The 13029-nt window shown below is 48.1% G+C and overlaps 1 pseudogene; it reads left to right on the forward strand.

The window, feature by feature from the left end:
• Positions 1-731: 731 nt before the first annotated feature.
• Positions 732-953, forward strand: LOC129642802 (serine palmitoyltransferase small subunit A-like; annotated as a pseudogene).
• The last annotated feature ends 12076 nt before the right edge of the window (positions 954-13029 follow it).

Consider the following 13029-nt stretch of genomic DNA (forward strand, 5'->3'; position numbering starts at 1 on the left):
GAGTGGTGGCCATTCTGGTGAGGGATCACCTGCTCCCCTCGCTCCACTACCTGAAATTCACTCACTCACCACCAAGTACAAAAAATCAGCAGCTACTCTGTGCCAGGCAGAGGGTACCCTTGGGCAGAGAAGGAAAAGCCCAGCCCTCAGGGAACTCAGGGTGCATGTATGGATATTTAGAACACAGTCAGGTGAATCTGGTTCATCACACTGTCTTGAGCGTGGTACGGACATTAACTCACACACGATAACATAGTGAGGTGGGCATTATTTTATCTGCATTTTGCAGATGAAGAAATTGCAGCTCAGAAAGATTAAGTAATCAGCAGAGAAGTCACAGGAAGGACACTAAGAGGTAACTTTTTTCAGGATGAGCATATGTCTGAATGTGTGCGAGGGAAAGACTTTCTAGGAAGAAACCGTGGGACATCGTTGATGCTTCTAAGGAACAGCCCTGTGTGCTAAGCTTGAGAGGGTTGACACTGTAGGGATGAAATATTTTTCATTTCTTTCTTCCTAGTTTGTTTGACTAGTATATTGACAAAAGATAGCTTAACAGGAGAAAAACAAACAAATGTTTAGTAATATATATCTTCTGTGTACATGGGAGATTCCCACGAAACTGAGTAATTCTCAGAAATAGCCAAAAAGCATCACCTTAAATATCATCTTCAGCTCAGGCAAAAGAAGATATTGCGGGAGAGGCTGGCCGGACAGACTGACATCTGTCTGCAATGACAGACGCACAGGCCTGGAAGCAAATGTCCTGGTTCTACTACCAGTAGCTGCTGGTCACAGCTCTCTACATGCTGGAGCCCTGGGAGCGGACTGTGTTCAATTCCATGCTGGTTCCCGTTGTGGGGATGGCACTGCATACAGGATATGTAGTCATGCTTCAGCAAATCACAGCGATGTTGCACTGCTTAAAAACTGTTCAGTGTACCAGGATGTAACTGAAACCAAGAGGTTCCTTAGGGAAGAGTCACCATCTGAAGTTGGAATGAGACTTCATCAGATGTCATAAGAAACTCTACTAGACACCAACATAGCTAATTCTATGAATATAAAGACCAAAATTCATGAGTAGAACAAGAAAACAATTCTTACTCATGTGTTGTGTCTTTTATTTTTAAAGCAAGCTTTTGTAGCTTTTGTCTATTTTAATATTGTAGTCATTTGTACTTTGATATCAGTATTTTCTTAACCTTTGTGACTGTTTCAGTATTACTCAGTGAAAGCTTTTCTTAATGTAACCTCGAGTACATTTTAATTACCTTCTATTTCTAATACCAAAGTCATTAGTTGGGCTTCATCATTCTTGCTGTGATGTGGCATATACATCTGCCTGGAGATATTTCTACTCTTGACCAAATTTTTGTAAGAAAAAATTCAAGATTTTGGGTAGGGGGCTGAGGAGGGAGAATATTTAATTGAGAACTATTTACAAAACAATTTTTTGTAAGTTTGAACTCAGGAGTACATTTTAGCTATCTGCACTCTACTTGTATCACCATTTGCTTTAAAACTATTAAAGTGTTTCTTAACAATGGAAAAAGAAAGATCTTGCTAAAGTTAAAATAAGGAACATTTCACCTTTTAAATATTTAATTCTGTGTGGACTCACTTCCAAAAAACTTTGGTGATGGTTCTTACAACAAATGGCGGTTAATAAGCATTATTATAAAGTGCTTATATACTGTAGTTTTTAATAGAAGGTAAATCAGTTTCATCTCAGGGCCATTAGTAACAATGTACTTCCTTAAATTTAGATTCATGATTGTAATGGGTGCTACAAATGACCTGGTCTTAATGACACAGATCATCACAATGGTGTGATCACTTACCTAGAGCCAGACATCCTGGAATGTGAAGTCAAGTGGGCTGTAGGAAGCATTACTATGAACAAAACTTGTGGAGGTGATGGAATTCCAGATGAGCTATTTCAAATCCTAAAACATGATGCTGTGAAAGTGCTGCACTCAATATGTCAGCAAATTGGAAAACTCAGCAATGGCCACGGGACTGGAAAGGGTCTGTTTTCATTCCAATCCCAAAGAAAGGCAATGCCAAAGAATGTTAGCAAAGTTATGCTCAAAATTCTTCAAGTTAGGCTTCAGGAGTATGTGAACCAAGAAATTCCAGATGTACAAGCTGGATTTAGAAAAGGCAGAGGAACCAGAGATCAAATTGCCCACATTCTTTGGATCATAGCAAAAGCAAGGAAATGCCAGGAAAAAAAAAATTATTCTTGTTTCATCGACCATGCTAAAGCTTTTGACTGTGTGGATCACAGCAAACTGTGGAAAATTCTTAAAGAAATGGAAATACCAAACCACCTTATCTTTCTCCTCAGAAACATGTTCACAGGTCAAGAAGCAACAGTTAGAGTTGGACATGGAACAATGGACTAGTTCAAAATTGGGAAAAGAGTACCTCAAGGCTGTATATTGTCACCCTGCTTATTTAACTTTTATGCAGAGTACATCATGAGAAATGCCAGGCTGGATAAATCACAAGCTAGAATCAAGATTGCCAGGAGAAATATGAACAACCTCAGATATGCAGATGATATCACTCTAATGGCAGTAAGTGAAGAGGAACTAAAAGCTTCCTGATGAGGGTGAAAGAGGAGAGTTAAAAAGCTGGTTTGAAAGTCAACATTCAAAAAACTAAGATCATGGCATCTGGTCCCATCACTTCATGGCAAATAGAAGAGGAAAAAGTGGAAGCAGTGACAGATTTTATTTTCTTGGGCTCCAAAATCACTGCAGACAGTGACTGCAACCATGAAATGAAAGGATCCTTACTCCTTGGAAGGAAAGCTATGACAAAGACCTAGACAGCATATTAAAAAAACAGAGATATCACTTTGCTGACAAAGGTGCCTATAGTTAAGTTATGGTTTTTCCAGTAATCATGTATGGATGTGAGAGTTGGATCATAGAGAAAGCTGAGCACCAAGACTTGATGCTTTTGAATTGTGGTGCTAGAGAAGACTCTCAAGAGTTCCTTGGACTACAAGGAGATCAAACCGGTCAATCCTAAAGGATATCAACCCTGGATACTCATTGGAAGGACTGATGCTTAAGCTGAAGCTCCAGTGCTTTGGCCACCTGACAGAAGCTCAGACTCATTGCGAAAGACTCTGATGCCGGCAAAGATTGAAGGTAAAAGAAGAACGGGGCAGCAAAGGATGAGATGATTAGATAGCATCACTGACTCAAAGGACAAGAACTTGAGCAAACTCAGGGAGATAGTGAAGGACAGGGAAGCCTGGTGTGCTTCAGTTCATGGGATTTCAAAGGGTCAGACATGACTGAGTGACTGAACAACAACTTCCTTAAATTTAGTTCTGTGGTGGTAATGGGTGCTGCAAATGCGATTGTATATTGCGATATGATGAGGTGAATCGTTACAGACCATAACAAAAAGAAATGTAAACTTGGTTAAAATGCTCTCACCCTTTGTACTGTTTATTTTTTCAGATTTTTATTCCTTACATGTAAAATAGCTATCTATTTCTTTGGTGTAAACTCATTAAATTAAATAAAAAGGATGTTGGGACTGAAGAGTCACTTATGAAAGTTTACCAGGAAAAGCACAGTAAAAGTGGGTGAGGCTGTTATGCCTATTTAAGTCCTTACCTTCTCCTTGGATAAGTATTTCTAGAAATTTAGAGCCAGCCATCCTGGCTGCGCAGTGGTAAAGAATCCGCCTGCCAATGCAGGAAATGCAAGAGATGCAGGTTTGATCCCTGGGTCGGGAAGATCCTCTAGAGTAGGAAATGGCAACCTCCTCCAGTATTCTTACCTAGAAAATTTCACGGTCAGAGGAGCCTGGTGGGCTTCAGCACATGCAGTGGCAAAGAGTGGGACACAGTTGAAAGACTGAGCACAGGCTGTCCCTGGTACAAATAGGGAGACACCCTTACAGAAAAAGATTTCCCTTATAAATGTAACTGTTTCTTACCAAAAGGTAACTTATACTCAGTTTTTAGAGCTTCTCTCATGTCTGCTGTTCTTATTTTTTTTTTTTAATAATCATCTTAAAATAATCAATAGATCAAAGAGGTGTATTTTGGGGTGGTATATTTTGCTGCCCTTTAAGGCAGCCTGTGGGCACCTGGGCGGCTGTGAAGGACAGTAAGAAATGGAGGTCACAGAGACGCAATTCAACAGATTAGGGTAGAAAAAGGATCTGGACTGTGAGGAGAGCCTGGAGGGAGAAAAGAGGAAGCCAGGTGACCAGCGGACTGACTCCTGCAGGACACTTCCTCTCAGGTTTGGAGTCTCCTCCCACCAAGAAGTGCTCAGTCAACCAAACACTTCTGACGGATCAATGGCTACTGTTTAGCCAGACCCTGGGCTGAGGTTACAGACTTCCTAAGTTAGGAAAGGCACTACTTGGTACAGTCCTGGCCAGCAAGGTGCACCAGTTGACTGTAAGGCCAGGTGAATGAGTGCTCCAAGATGCGGTCACTAAAGGTACCCCCGTGGCCCCCACCATGTACCCTAGTAAGGGCCTGCCACCGTGGTGACGTGAAGAAGCCCGCCCACAGTCACAAAGGGAGTCGGTCAAGTTTAGCCCGGGTAAGACGTGGCCGAAGCGGGTCTCAGCCCGGAGACGGACGCGGGGGTGTTCCCAAAGAGACTCTGGGCACCTGGGGGGGGGGGGGGAGGGTGGCATCACTGCAGAGGCCTGCCTGCCCTTGCAGAAAATTTGCCCGCGGACGTTCTGTGTGGCTTAGGGGCGGGGCCTCAGGGTAGGACGCCCGCCCCGCCTGCGCCGGCCCCGCCCTGCCTGCGCCGAGCCTGCCCTTATAAGGTGAGCGCTGCCAGCGCGCCGCATCTGAACGGCTGTCGTCACCTGCGTTCGTCTGCCGGCCTCCTGATGCAGCCCGCCCGCCGGGGGCAACATTCCAAGGCCGCGCCTCCCAATGCCTTCCTGCCGGGAAGCGCGCGCCTCGCCTTGCCTCCCGGGGAGGCGACCCGTGGGCTTCCGCTCCCGTTGGGGCGCGCACGACCCCCCGACCACGCCCGGCCAGGTCCCGGGTCCGAGCACTTTCCCCGGCTCCATCCCGCTCATAGAAGCCTTAGACCCGCGGAGCAAGCGAGCAGGAGTGGTTGAGCCGGCGAAGGGAGTAGTGCTGGACTCCCCGAAAGTTTGGAGTCTGGTGGGAAAAATATCAGCCTCCTTTCAAGGACGGCCCAGCCCACTCGGCGCCTGCTAAGTGCCTGGCATCAAACTCGACTTTTAAAAAGTCAATTGCCCCTTCCAACTTGCGTGGTATGGCTTAGTAAGAGCCAGCACTCTAGAACCACACGACCTGGGTGCAAATGTAACTTACTGGCTTCTCGTCCCCAAAGGTCGCAGGTAACCCGAACCCCGGCTGTCTGTGATTCTGAGTTCAGCCTTAGCCCTTGGACTTGTTTGCCAGTGTTAGGGGGCATGGGTGCAATTTTTAAAAACAACACTGTACTTCTTTTCCACGTTGCAGTAAATCCTGGTTAACGACAGGAAGAATGTCTTGCCGGATTTCCCTGACATCTTAGCAATCTCTTTTTAGCAAAGCAAAGACTGGATCTCAGCCTGGAACCCTTGGGCAAGAGATAGAAGCTAGGTAAATTCAAACACATGACTGTGTGTGTGTGTGTGCGCGCGCGCGCGCGCGTGCTTGCACGCGCGAGATAGAAATAATTTAAGAGTTTCCATCCAGGGTTTAAAATTGCTATTTATGGCACTTGTGTTTTTAGTTTGAAAATGTTCACACATACCAGAGTATAGAGAATAATAGTACAACGATTCTTCATACATTAATCTAATGTTCACTTTAAAAATACACACGTGTTAAAACATGAGGTGACTTTTCAGAAGAGAAAAATAAGGCAAAAGTATAAAGAGTGCAGCGGCAAAACTGAGCTTGCTAACTGTCTGAGGCTTGGCGCGGACCTCCTGGGGATGCGCTGAGCCCAGCCAGTGAAGGGGGCCCTCTCCTGCTCGCCTGCCAGGAGAGGAGGGGAGATGAGAGCTGCTGTCTCCCATTGAGAGCCCAGATTGGCCTTGGCCTTGGCCTAGCACACCTGTAAATTCCTCCATGCCAGAGTACCCCACTCGGCTGCCTCTAGATTCAAGTCTTCTTGCCTGGATTACTTCTCCAATCGCTTTGTTGTCTGCCCACCTGTTGGCTGGGGCCACCTGGGCCCCAGGTGCCCATCCTGCACACTGGGACCAGAGGAATTTTCTAAACCATAAATATTACTACCTGTCTTCCTTATAAACCCCTCCATGAGTCCCGGCTGCTGCTACTGCTAAGTCACTTCAGTCGTGTCCGACTCTGTGCGACCCCATAGACGGCAGCCCACCAGGCTCCCCTGTCCCTGGGATTCTCCAGGCAAGAACACTGGAGTGGGTTGCCATTTCCTTCTCCAATGCATGAAAGTGAAAAGTGAAAGTGAAGTCGTTCAGTCATGTCCGACTTTTTTGCGTCCCCAGGGACTGCTGCCTACCAGGCTCCTCCGTCCATGGGATTTTCCAGGCAAGAGTACTGGAGTGAGGTGCCATCGCCTTCTCTGCCATGGGTCCCTAGTGCCTGCCAAAAAAAGACCCAACTTCCCTGGTGGCTCAGGTAAAGAATCTGCCTGCAGTGTAGGAGTCAAGGGTTCAATCCCTGGGTCAGGAAGATCCCCTGGAGAAGGGAATGGCAACCCATTCCAGTATTCTTGCCTGGAAAATTCCATGGACAGAGGAGCCTAGTGGGCTACAGTCCTTGGTGTCACAAAGAGTCAGACATGACTGAACAACTTTCACTTTCACTTAGCAGGGCAGCCTGCCAGTGGTCTGGGGTTCACAGACTCCTCAGTCCTTTTTTCCTACCACATTCTCTTTACACTTGACTCTCAGGCCTGAAGCATTTGATCATTCAGGAAATATTTAACTTGATAGGATGCAGCACCAGAAATGGCGCTCAGCAGTGGTGAGCAGCACAGCAAGGCACGGGCCGTGCCCCCTCTCCTAGAGTTTACTGTCTAATTTGTTTGCTGTTGTTCAGCCGCTCAGTCATGTCTGACTCTTTGTGACCTCATAAACTGTATCACACCAGGCTTCCCTGTCTTTTACCATCTCCAGGAGTTTGCTCAGACTCATATCCATTGAGTCGGTGATGCCATCCAACCATCTCATCCTCTGTCTAATGGGAGAGTTAAATACATAAGTGTAAGAAAATTATTTTAATGGGTCATGTGCTATAAAGGACCTACAAAGTAGCAAGAGCGTTTTTGCCCTTTGCCTAGAAGACTGCCACCCCACTCTTACCTGCTCTGTCCTTTGCCCAGTGGCTCTTGCCATCCTCTTAGATGCTGGTACAGCGTCATCAGCTCCTTGGGGTCTCTTTGCATGTCTTTATCAGGGTTTTGATCACACCGAGGTAGTGATTCACATGCCTGTCTCTCACACTGGACCATAAATTCCTCAAGGATATCCCTTACTCTGGTTGGTCTAGTGCTCTCAGTGCTTAGTAGGTGCACTGAAATTGTTGGATGACTATTAAAGCAGCAAGCCTTCGAACCAGGACCCCCAGTCCCAGAGTAATTCAACTTTAAGTCAATATTTATTCAGTTATGTTTAAAGGAACCATTTCTTTCGTTTAGTAAATCAGTGTGCTAAGCTCCCCCCCAGCCTCCTTATGGACCAGTGGATTTACAGAGGCTGAGTGGTGTGCTGTGACAAATCATGGGGCTGCCAGCAATTAAGCAGTCACCTTGCCCAGTGGAGTATCAAGTGAACAGGACCTTCTTGGGTGAAGGCAAGATTGAGTGTCAGGCTGAGAAAATAGGGGGATTTGAAGGAGGCAAAGTGGAGTGAACATATGCAGCCGCTGGGGTGTGGGCCCAGTGGGGTGTGGCCCCCAATGGGGTGTGTCTGGAACATGAGGTCTCCTGAGTGAGCCAGGAGCTGAGGCAGGCATGTTAGGGCCCGATGGGAAGGGCCTTTCATGACAGCTCACTTTCTCCTGTTGGTGAACAAAGGGTTAGACATGGAATCTAGGTCAGTGACTGTTCAAGGTATTAGGTATAAAATAAACTACAAGGATACACTGTACAACAAGTGGAATGTAGCCAATATTTTGTAATAACTGTATGTATATGGAGTATAACTTTATACAATTATGAATCACTATAGTGTATACCTATGACATAATATCACACATCAAGTATTCTTCAATTAAAAAAAATTCCTCTTCCATCTGGGATCTCTGAGGCCACCAGAGAGATGGGAGAAAGCCAGAGTGGGGTGGCCCCAACCCATCTCCCTTGGCTCTCAGAACACTGGAGCCAGAGGGGACCTTGCCAATGGAGGCCAACTCCCTGGTTTGATGGATGTGGAAATGGAGGCCCAGAGAGGGGCTGAGATTGTATGGAGGTTAGTCTCATAGTGAGTCTGGAGACTCAGGCCCCTGGCTCCTAATCCAGTGCTCCCTTCCTTCCTTTGTTTTATCTTGGGGGTCTGCAGAAAGATGGAGGGGCTGCAAGAAATGTCCAGTCTGGAAGAAGCTGGGTTGTGTGCTAGCCCAGACCCCAACCTGGGAGACCCGTGTCCTGGCTGCATTCGGCCACCCTCTTCCAATGAACACTCCAGCTGGAGACACTGCCCTATGGGAGCTGCAGACCGAGATGGGTGGGACCAGGTGAGCCTGTAGCCCATGGCTCTGAGCCTGAGTTCTCTGCCCTTTCCTCTTGTGTATGTGGAGGATTGGGGTGGGGGAACCCTCCCCCACCCAAAGATAAGAGGAGACCCTTCTTCCTTCTCTCTCACCCCACCCCTAGCCTGAGCCTGGAGGAGTGGCCAGGGAGGATAAAGCCTCTGGGAACCTGTTTTACCTAGGAACTTGCTGCTTCCCTCCGGGCCTCAGGATTAGGGTAGTGGCTTCTAGTTCTTTCTTTCTGGAGACACTGGATATGGTCTGAAATCCAGGTGGGGGCCCTCCCCGAGTCTTCCTGGCAACTTTGACCCTCATCACAGACTTTGCCTTCTCAGTTCACCTACCTTTGCCATGTGGGTGTCATGTCTCCAAGGGGACCCACAGCTTCTTGAGGGCTTTGAGACCCTTCTCTGGGTTTGAGACCCAGTGTCTGCAATCAGGGGGTCTTACAGCAGGGAGGGATTGGGGCCTCTTCCCAGGGAAGGCAGTGCAAATCCTGGGTAAGATCTGGGACTTTTTTTTTCCTGTGAAGTCATTCAGTCATGTCTGACTCTTTGTGACCCTGTGGACTGTAGCCTGCCAGGCTCCTCTGTCCACAGGATTCTCCAGGCAAGAATACTGGAGTGGGTTGCCATTTCCTTCTACAGGGGATATTCCCAACCCAGGGATCGAACCTGGCTCTCCGGCACTGCAGGCAGACTTTACTGTCTGAGCCACCATGGGTTCCATTTTCCCTAATATTTATATATTTATTGGCTGCACAGGTTCTTAGTTATAGCATGCAAGATCTTTAGTTGCAGCATGCAAACTCTTAGTTGTGGTATGTGGGATCTAGTTCCCTGACCAGGGATCAAACCTAGGTGTCCTGCATTGAGAGCCTGGAGTCCTAGCCACTGGACCACCAGGGAAGTCCCCATGTTGACATTCTTGGGAATGAAATGGCCAAGGCTGGGGGAGATTTCAGGCTCCTGGGATTCAGGAAGGGTCAGATCCATGGACCTCCCCAAGATGTTTCTTTTCCTGGTGACTTCTGTGCCTTTGGCTGTTGGTCCTGAATGAGATGACTTTTGGGGTTAGGAGTGTCTGAGATCCATCTCAGGAGTCCCACCAGTGGACTCCACCATGGCTGAGTTTGGGGACCACCTCTCCAGGCCCTCTCCCGGAGTGCCCTCTCATCAAAGTTTGGATTCTGGGAACAAAAGTCGGGGTGAGTCACAGGCCTGCCCCAGGATAGAAGGGGCAGCACCTTGTTCTGGTGTCCCACCAGAACCAAATGAGACGGGAGAAGGTGGATGGTGGATCTCCAAAGGAAGAGATTGGTGTGATCAGAGCAAGGAGGTAAGAGAAGCAGGGGCGGCAAATCAGAAGCTTTTTAGCCAGGAATTTACCTATTGCTCCTAGACCTGGACTCCCTGAAAATAAATTTCCTTCCCTACTTCCTCTCTCCTTTCTGACCTCTTTCCCTCCTTCCCTCAAATATCTATTAAGTGCTTGCTCCGTTTCAGGAACACCTAGGCCCTGGGAATAAAAAGATGAATCAAACTCAGGGCCATCCCTGGGGAGCTCTTCTAATCCAGATCAGCATATGCTGCTGTTCATCCATGGCAAGGCAGGCATTGCCAGTCAACCACAAAGCAATTTACCTGGGAGCCTGGGCTTGACCTCAAGATCCCGCTCAGCACGGAGCTCCAGGCTGCCAGTGCTCATCAACTGGAGTTGGTCCAAAATATGGAAATTCTTTGCTGTGCCCAGCCCAAAACATTCCTTTCTCCTATAACATTTCTGACCTTAAAAACAACAGAATTCCCCTACACACTCCACCAGGGTCATTTCTCCTCCTTAAGGACAATGGCATTAGGGTCTCCAACTCCTGACCCTGATCGGCTGTTGAGTTAACGTCATGGTTAGGAGCCTGAGCACAGTTCCTACTGACAGAAGGACTGCATTTGAGTCCCATCCCTACCACTGCATCCTTCTGAGCATCCCTGGGTTTGGGATGAGTGTTCTATGACTCTTGCAACAAATGACCAAACACTTTAGTGGCTTAAAATAAGGCAAATGTATCATCTTACAATTAATACCAGAGGTCAGAGGTCCAAAATGACTCTTATGGGGCTAATATCAAAGTGTCAGCAGGGTTGTGTTCTTTCTGGAAACTCTAGGTGAGAACCTGTTTGTTTCCTTGCCTTTTCTGGCTTCCAGAAGCTGTACACACTCCTTGGCTGATAGCCCTGCCCTCCATCTTCAAATCACAGTGCTCCAACCTCTGCTTCCTTTCTGACTCGGACTGCCATGCTCTTCTTCAGCAGTGGTCTCTTGTCTTTTAATAATAATAAACGCTGTGGCTTTGGGGCTCATGTGAGGTTTAGGTGGGATCAGGTCCATGGAGCATCTTGCAAGTTGTAAAGAGTAGTCCAGATATTAGAGCTCGTCCTCATGATTCTCCCAGGAGCCATCTGCAGAGGGACAACTGGTGCATCTCAGGGACAAGTCACTGAGAAGACGTGCTAACAAGTGCTCCATGGACAGTCACGGTTCTATAGACCCAGCGGTGCTCCAGGTGCACAGGGCTCACGTTATCTGAGGCTGCAGGTGGGGCTCAGCATCTGCATCAGGACCAGGACTTCTGACCCCTGGCCCGGTACATGCCCTAGGCCACTGCAGGGGTAACCTGAGTAAGCCACCCTCCATTTGCCCCTAGGCCTGATTCCTCTTGTCATCAAACCTTACTGCCAGGAGGGCTTTAGAGATCAGCTGATCCTGTGGTTTTTCTTTTTCTTTTTTCTGCATTTTCTTAATGTATGGTTCAGATGGTAATCTGCCTGCCATGCAGGAGACCTGGGTTTGATCCCTGGTCGGGAAGATCCCTTGGAGAAGAGGGTGGCTATCAACTCCAGTATTCTTGCCTGGAGAATTCCATGGAGGAGACTGGCGGGCTATAGTCCATGGGGTCGCAGAGAATCAGATACAACTGAGCGACTAACACTTTCACTCACATCAGTAGCAAACTGTTTTTCCAAAGGACACCCTACCTGGAAACCCGATAGACAGGACATGCAAATGTGGAAACTGCGAGGCCCCTACCGACCTCTCCAACCTCCTGTCTCCTGGTTTCCCACCCCAGACTCACCACCAGAGGCCTCACAGCCTTGGGAGGTAGAGCTTGTTTACCTGACTCCTAGTCCAGACCTTTCCTTCTCCTCTCTCCCCAGAGGCAGTGTGCCTAGAGCCTAAAAGCAGGCACTCTGAAGTCCCAGGACTGGCCTCTGTGCTTTTCTTCTGTGACCTTTGTGAAATGAAATATTTCCTGCCTTATCGGTAAACAAGAACATCACAGCCATCAGTGATTTCAGGCCTCCAAATGTGAATGAGGGCTCCCAAAAGGAAAACAATGCCTGCGATCCAGCAGATGCCACCAGTCCCCCGCCCCACCAGGGTGGGCACTGGCAGCCAAGGAACTGGGGAACCTGGGAAGGATGTCAGGGTTCAGACTTAATTTTGCATCTCTGGGTCTGCCCCTGGTTGAGCAAGAATGGCCCCTGGCCTCTTGACTCAGGAATGCAGAGCATTTCTTTCCACCGCTAAGAAGGAAGGGGCCAGGCCTCCAAGGACTAGAAGGATTCAATTGTTTGCTAAAACCACAGCTTAGGAGAGGTCTGAAGGAAAAGGGAGGTCTGGGGTGTGGAGGGCAGAGCTCTGGGCTCTGATTACCCTGTGGGGGAGGAGAAGCCTGTCCCAAAACAGGAAAGTGATCCATGGGTGGATGGACTGAGGGCAGATCTGAAGAGAACTGTCCTTCCTTCAGCCTCAGTGCTGGCTTACAGTTCCCAGCTCTGACTCTGACTCCTGGGGGTGTGGGAGGGCTGGTCCTTCCCACCTTGGGCACCTCACCTTCCAGTCCAGGCCTCTTCTCAACCCAGCTCCCTGTTCCATCCTTTTCTCTCTTCTAGACCTTCTTTGTCAAGTGCCTCATCTGTTGAGCTAGGTGCTGTTATGACCCTCATTTGATAAGTGAGCAAACTGAGGCACAGAGAGGGAAAGCATCTTACCCAAGGTCACACAGCAGGGTCTCAGTAATTTGTCCAGTAACTATGTATTGTGTGCCAGGAACTGCACTTACAGGGCAACGCAGGGAGGGGGAAAGCATGACCCATGAGAGCAGCAGCTGTACCTTATCTTCTGCTGTGTCCCCAGAGCCCAGCCTGGCCATACATCTGGTCAGATGAGCAGGAGTTGGTCCAGTTTTCCACCTCCTCTCAGAGACATCGCCCAGCATCCCCAGGCTTCAGGACTTACCGCTTCCCACTGCCCATTCCCCAGCTCTGCTGTCT

The sequence above is a fragment of the Bubalus kerabau genome, chromosome 1 (genome assembly GCF_029407905.1).
Source record: "Bubalus kerabau isolate K-KA32 ecotype Philippines breed swamp buffalo chromosome 1, PCC_UOA_SB_1v2, whole genome shotgun sequence".
NCBI classification, from domain to species: domain Eukaryota; kingdom Metazoa; phylum Chordata; class Mammalia; order Artiodactyla; family Bovidae; genus Bubalus; species Bubalus kerabau.